This window comes from Callorhinus ursinus, unplaced genomic scaffold (genome assembly GCF_003265705.2).
Source record: "Callorhinus ursinus isolate GAN/ISIS: 27379988/994484 unplaced genomic scaffold, GSC_fseal_2.0 scaffold1, whole genome shotgun sequence".
Taxonomy (NCBI): domain Eukaryota; kingdom Metazoa; phylum Chordata; class Mammalia; order Carnivora; family Otariidae; genus Callorhinus; species Callorhinus ursinus.
This window is the reverse complement of record NW_027397063.1, coordinates 66197708-66205491: the sequence shown is the minus strand read 5'-3', so window position 1 is coordinate 66205491 and position 7784 is coordinate 66197708. Positions and strand designations below refer to the sequence as shown.

The 7784-nt window shown below is 37.4% G+C and overlaps 1 pseudogene; it reads left to right on the top strand.

Moving 5' to 3' along the window:
• Positions 1–1237: 1237 nt before the first annotated feature.
• On the top strand, positions 1238–2206 carry LOC112821837 (enoyl-CoA delta isomerase 2 pseudogene; annotated as a pseudogene).
• Positions 2207–7784: the final 5578 nt, after the last annotated feature.

The following is a 7784-nucleotide window of genomic DNA, read 5'->3' as shown; positions in this document are numbered from 1 at the left end:
AAAAAGTACAGTGATTGTGTCATTTTTATTTCTAAATTTCTCTCCTTCATGAGCATAATATTAAAACTTTTGAAAAAAGTATTTTTAACCAGGTAGAGTTACCCTCATTTTATTATTATTGTTGTTATTGTTATTATTTAGAGAGAGAAGAGCACGCACATGGGCAAGGAGGGGTGGAGGGAGAGAGAGAGAATCTTAAGCAGGCTCTACGCCCAGCACAGAGCCAGACGTGGGGCTCGATCTCACGACCCTGAGATCATGACCTGAGCTGAAAGCATAAGTGGGACGCTTAACTGACTGAGCCACCCAGGTGCTGGAGTTACCCTTATTTTAATTAGCAAGTGAACTGACAGATGATGATGTTCTCTGTCCTCAGCTTAGGTACTATTTTGAAGATCAGTAGGAGAAGCCTTATTTCAATGATGTCCTAGAAGAATACTGACACTCAGGCACAACAGCTGTGCTAAACAACGTTTTCTTTTGCTGCAACAACTTATTGTCATCCCATGCCATCGTCACCTGCATTTGAAGAAGATGTATATTGGTACATTGGTAATACTATCTCATATTTATTGATATGTCAATTTAGAGTGCGAGCTACATATATCTGTGTGACATCATCAGGACAGATAATATAAAGTCTTCTTCTTACTCATGATGGAATTCACAAGGCCTAAAGATGGAGAGAGAGGTTCTTTCCCAATCAGAAATATTCTACACATAGTAATCTGAATAACTTTTTACACATTAATGATTGGTTCTTACTTTCTCTTCTTAAGCTTACACAACATAATTTAAGATTATATACACTAAAAACAAAGTACTCTACCTGGCCCTCTGGGAGACTGACGGTGAACCTCACGTGGTCCCTCCAGATATGATTTGAAGGAGTTGACATTGCAATAAGTCATGTCAAGATGATAAGAGCTACACATGTGTGGATTTTATGAGTCAAGTATGGAGGAAGACTCACAGAACAGGTGGGGAGATTTCACCTACAGTTTATGGAGAGAAAGGTAGCAATTAAGAGGAAAGGGATCAGAAATGGCCTCATTTACCCTAAAGCTCCTTGTTTTGTTTTTAAAGAAACACCACCAAAAGGGGATGAGCTCAGTCAGTCCCCTCCTCAGTCATCGGCTCCCCACCATTCTCCAAATACTATCCCCAAACATTTTGGAGGCAGGGGGTGGAGGGAGAGGCAGCTAATCAGAGTCTGAGAGCAAGATGATCTGCACTCTGTAAGCAGGCCACTGAAGGGCCTTGTAATACACCTAAACCAGGTCTGTTCGATTCAATCAATAAGGCCAAATGGGATGCACGGAATGCTCTTGGCAATCTGCCCAAGGAAACTGCTAGGCAGAACTATGTGGATTTGGTGTCTGGTTTGAGGTCTTCGTCTGACTTCTCTAGCCAAGTGAAGCCTGAAGCAGACAGGAAACAAGCTGGATATGAAACACTGGTGATGACCTCTGAAGACCGCATCACAAAGATCATGTTGAACCAGCCTGCCAAAAAGAATGCACTGACCACACAGATATATCGGGAAATCACGCTTGCACTTGATGACTCTACCATAACTGTTTTTACAAGAAGTGGTGATTATTACTCTAGCGGAAATGATCTGACTAATTTCACTGATATTCCCCCTGAAGGAGTAGAGGAGAAAGCTAAAAAGGGTGCTATTTTACTGAGGGATTTTGTAGGCTGTTTCATAGATTTTCCTAAGTCTCTGGTTGCAGTGGTTAATGGTCCAGCTGTGGGAATACCCGTCACCATTCTCGGCCTATTTGATCTTGTGTATGCATCCAGCAGGACAACATTTCACACTACTTTAAGTCACCTTGGCCAAACTCCAGAAGGATATTCCTCTTACACTTTTCTGAAGATAATGGGCCCAGCCAAGGCAGTAGAGATGCTCATTTTTGGGAAGATGTTAACTGCTGGAGAAGCCTATGCTCAAGGACTTGTTACTGAAGTTTTTCCTGATAGCACCTTTCAGAAAGAAGTTTGGACCAGGCTGAAAGCATATTCAAAGCTCCCCTGGAATGCTACGTGTATTTCGAAACAGATCATCAGAAATCATGAGAAGGAAAAGCTGCACGCTATTAACGCTGAAGAAAGCAACATCCTCCAGGAAAGAAGATGGCTGTCAGACAAATGCATGAATGCAGTCATGAACTTCTTAACCCAAAAAGCCAAGCTGTGATGCCTGTTACAGCAGAGTTACACATTTCAAAGGAAGGGATGTGCTGTCATTTCTGATTTCCAGTACTTGAACTAAATAAATTGTGCCTTTTCTCAGTGCTAAATTAAAAAAAAAATTAATTCATTTAAATCACTTAGTTCCCAGAACATGTGAGTTGTTATTTTAAAAGGATCAAGATGATAACATTAAAATATCTCCCAGAAAACAATTGTAAAAGTGAAATCTTATCATTTAAGGTTTGGTAATACACAAACTTCTGGCTTTGTCATGACTCTGACAGATTTTTCTCCTTGGTAAACTCAACTGATTAATTTCCAATTTACCTCAATTGAGATACCCAGAAGGAAGAGTAGGAGGCGAGCCTTAAGTACACAGGGCTTTATGACTTGCATTTGCTGCTGTCAGGAATTGCCCACAGTCCTTTATAAACCTGGGGATTCATGTGATTATAGAGTCTTACATCCGCAATGTGATTACTGGTTTCTCTGCTTCTTTCACGTACTCTGCAATGTTCTTAAGACCCAATGAGGGTTGAAAAAACAAGACTTTTATTGCTGTAAGTGACCTGAATTGTATGATTTTTATCTTCCTCTTTAGAAATAGCGGTAATAAAACATGGGCCCATCCTACCTCTCTTCCTAGGACTATGGTGATGAATAAAATAATTGGAAGCAAGCAGACCGTTTGTTTTCAGCTTTGGTGTTCATTTTTCTGAAAGAGCTGTCGTTATTTTTGACAGTGCCCTGCTCACTTCCACAGTTCCCACCGGGAGCAGTGCCAAGACCAACCAGACTCCCAGCTGTGTTCATGTGGGCCTTTCATCCCTGCCCTTGCAATCTTTCTCATGACAGTTCCTTTTCTTCTGGAATGTTCTATCACAATCTTTGGACATCTAAACTCAAATTAGGGCAGGCCCCGAATAATTTAAAATTTGGTAATTACGAAGAAGAGTGGACTCGTATGCTAAGGCTGCCATAGTGAAGTACCGAATCTGGGTGGCTTAAAACCACAGGAATTTATTCTCCCCCAGTTCTGGGAGCTAGATGTCTGTAATCAAGGTGTGAGCAGGGCCATTCTCCCTCTGCGACTCAGAGTAGAATCCTTCTTTGCTTCTTCTTTGCTTCTGGGGGTGGCTATGGATTCTTGGCACTGCTTGGCTTGCAGTTGCATCACTCCAATCTCTCCACCTGTTGTGCCCTGGCAATCCCCTGTGTGCCATACCTTCACATGGCATTTTCCTCTTCTTATAAAAATACCCAACATTATTGGATTTTATAATGACCTTATCTTAACTTGATTATACCTGCAAAGACCTAATTTCCAAATGAGGACACATTTAGATGGACTTGGATTAAGACTTCAATACTTCTTTTGAGGGGACAGAATTCAATCCATACAAGGAATTTTATAAACGGTAATAGTAACACAAGTATTAGATATTATTTTTCATATGCATATTTCCAAAACTTCTTTAAACATAGTAGAGTGTTACAATACACGTTAATTAGAACCTAATTGGCTTTTATCCCCATGTTGATATAAGCCACATTATATTTCCATTATATTATAGAATAAAGCTCTAACTTATAGAAGATATCTGATCCTGGGGGTGATTATAATTATCTAGAGGGATGAAAGGGATTTTCCTGGAAATCATGGTTAATTTCCTGTTAAATTAGTGTAAAGTGTTGGAGTCAGGAAATTCTAGACTGTTTTCCTTTCCGTATTTTTTCTCTAGTTTCCTAAGAAACCGTTTCGCCTTTAGAGGTTCTATTGATTTTCTTCACTGTGTCACAGCTTTGGAAACAAGTGTTTGCTAGTTACTTATAAAAGTCACCTAAATAGCCAACTGGGAAACCAGTTACATTGGTTTGGAAATCAGCCTGACCAACTATCTAGGTGTCTGATTTTGGAGAACTATCTTCATGGAAGATTTTCTTGCCCTTTCTGACCTTTTTTTCTCTCCATTTGTTAAAGGGCGGGATTTAAAAATATAGGACATAAAAATTTCTTTCCAAAGCAAAGTGATTTTTGCTTTTTATGATGCAGCCATGCCCTCACATAGCATTACATATGTAATCTTAACAAACACATGATAACACATATATTCACCACTAATTCCAGATATTCTTACATCTTAAATTAGGTGAAAACGGATATAACTATGTAAGGATTAAATCCCAGACTTATTTTGTATACCTATAATATGTACAAATATGAAGACTTGTTTTTGAGGATTATGTAACAGTAATGATATTTGTGATTATCATGCCAAATAAATAGGAAACTTAACTCTACTTTATAATTTTAGGCCTAGAATCTGGGAATTCTGGGATTCTTGGGCCAAGATTTCTTGACAAAATGCCATACTGAGGCTTAATTTTCAGCTATAGTACAAGGGACATATTTATTGTTTCTCAGCTACTTAAAAAAATGTACTTGTGTTTGCAGATGGTACTTCTCAGCTAGCTTGAGTAGTTATCTAACTGATACAACCACTCACCAAACCTGCTGCTGTAGCCAGTGTTCATCATGTTCATCATACACAAAATCCATACCTCAGTGTTGCCTAAAAGTTTTTCAAACTAAGGCTCTGAGCTTTTGTAAATTTTACTTAATAAACCAATTAAGCTATATTCATTATAATCCCTGGAAGTTTATCTGCTAAGACAATGCTCTTACAACTAAATTGTCTAATTGAAATATGTTCAATCTGTTTGGAATTGCCACGGAAGCATTTTACTGTTGCAGACCAGCAAAACTTGGATAGGATTTGGATTCATCTAACAACTTGGGAAACAGATGGTGTTAAAAAGATACAGATGTAGCAGCTTCCATTGATTCTTAATATGCCCCTTTTTTGTTGTCTTAAGCATATTCATCAGCAAACGAAATACATGTTTTGCTAAAGTCAGTGATTTGCATATTAAGATGGGAGAAAAAACAAAATGCAATAACTAAAAAGTTGGGCCATTACTGCCAGAGGAAGGAAATTTTCCAGAAGAAATCCTTAATTTTAGAAAGCAGGATATATCATTACTCATTATTCATTTACACATTTATTTATCCAATAGATAATTATGAGCACCTGTCATGGTAGGAACCACGGTAGCCATTTAGATATGGGTATAAACTTAACTAAGTTATGACTCCTGTTCTTAAAGAACATCTTAAGTAGAAAATGGGTAATGAATGAGAACCTCCAAACAAGTTAAAAAGTGGGAAATGCCATAAAAGACAGAGTGCTGTCAAAATTCAGACTTGGGAGAGGCTATTTGTGGCCAAATTTATGGGAACAACAACATTTAAAATAGAATTTGAATACTAGATCAGTTTCAATAAATGGAGATGAAAAAGTAGAAAGACATAGCAGTACTTAGAAACTTAGAAAGACTAGACCTAACTCAAGCAAATAGAAGGAAAAGCAACTATGTAGAGTACAGATAACATTGTAAAAACTTTTAGGTTTGAACAATGATTAAAAGATGTGAACGTTGCTCACTAATATAAGAAACTATTAAAATTTTTTGCATAGAGGAAGGCTATGTTTAATGAGTTTTATTAAGAGATGGTACATAAGATAGTTTGAAGGAGCAAGGAGCCTAAGGCTGGGTGATTTTAGTTACTGAAATTATCTAGGACAGAAAAGTAAACATAAAGATGAAAATAATGTGGAGTCAATATAAGTTTAAAGAAAAACATTATGAGGCTTGATAATTGATTAAAAGGGGACAATGTTGGAAAGGGAGCACATGGCAGAGAAGGGTTATGAGACAGAATGTCAAAGAAAACCCAGAGTTAAAGCCAAGGGGACAGGAAAAGAGCCGCTGTCCCAGCCAAAATCAAAATTCAGGTAGAGGCACTTGTTTGACAGGGAATGTGAGGCATATTTTGGGTTATTTCAAACAGTATTATTCAATCAAAATATAATGTCATAACATATTTCATGTAACCCAGTGTATCCAAAATAATTATTTCACCACATAAACCATACAAAAATTATTAGATTTATGCTACATTTTGTACTATGTGTTTTTTCTAAAAAAGATTTATTTATTTGAGAGAGAATGAGAGAGAGAGAAAGCCTGAGCAGCGGAAGGGGCAGAGGGAAAGAAACTCAAGCAGGCCGCATGCTGAGTGTGAAGCCTAACGCAGGGCTGGATCCTATGACCCCAAGATCATGATCCGACCTGAAATCAAGAATCCAACACTTAACTGACTGAGCCACTCAGGAGGCCCTATACTATGTCTTTAAAACCTACACACACCTTACACTTACTGCACATTTCAACTCATATTAGGAATATTTCAAAAGCATAACAGCTACATATGGTTAGTGGCCACCGTTTTGGACAGGGCAGTTTTAGAAACTTCATGTGAAAATATCCAAAAGGTTGGGGTGCCTGGGTGGCTCAGTCATTTAAGCAACTGACTCTTGATCTTAGCTCGGGTCTTGCTATCAGGGTCATGAGTTCAAGCCCCACATTGGGCTCCATGTGGAGCCGAACTAAAAAAAAAAAAAAAAAAAAAATCCAAGAAGTTGAATGGAAAGTTGTCACCATCAGATGGAGTAACTCATGTAATTGATAAGATAGAAGTGAATAAGATCATTAAGAGAATAAAGAGAAACATAAGAAGATCATAGACATATTCTTGGTAATATCCATATTTCTGTGCACAGGAGACATAAGAGCAGGGAGTGGAAAAAAATAATATTAAATAGGTAGAAGAAGAAACAACACAAGGAGGGATCATGGAAACCAAAGGAAATGGGATATTTAAGAATTGAGAAGTACAAATCAACTGACATCAACTGACAAACATTACAAGGAATTAAGAGAATGAAGATTGAAAAACAAACAAAACGCTTGATAATTTAACTGGATATTAGTGTGCTTGACAAGAACAAGTTTAATAATAATTTCCAATCACCTGACAGGAGTGTCTTGGAGAATATAGGCAGACTGAAACAAATCATGTACCTGACTTCCAAAATCCATTCTACGAATTGATGGGAACAATTGAGGACACAAAACGAGACGGCTCGAGTGTGAGCTGAGGTCTTGGAGACGGGAAGTTCAATATCCTTTCAAGTTGTTTCGTTGTGAAAATAAAGAGATGCTGTAATATTGTGAACATCTATAAGGGATGAGGTTTTGATGTGCCTTTGTTTAAGTCTATCAGGGAAATGCACATGTCAATAGGCTAAGGAGTCAGGAAAGATTATAGATACAAGGAAAATAAAAGAATGATACAGGGAAGAAAAATCCTAAAGTAGAGACATATTTCTTTTCTAGAGTTATAAAAAGTAAAAACTTACTAGATGTATAAAAATATGTATAAAACATAATGAAAAGAAGAGGTAACTAAAATAAGGTCAATTGCCTTGGGCTTTCATTAACATAGGACAGACAATCATTTCTACAAAAATATAGGGATAGAAATAAAACTTTTATGAAAGCGGGAAATATTTTCCATGTACTAGAGAGTCAACTGGAGAAAACAAAAAAACATTGTAAAGTAGCTATAATAGCATAGCATGAATTAGTAGTGAGTGCAATTAACCAATCTAATTACT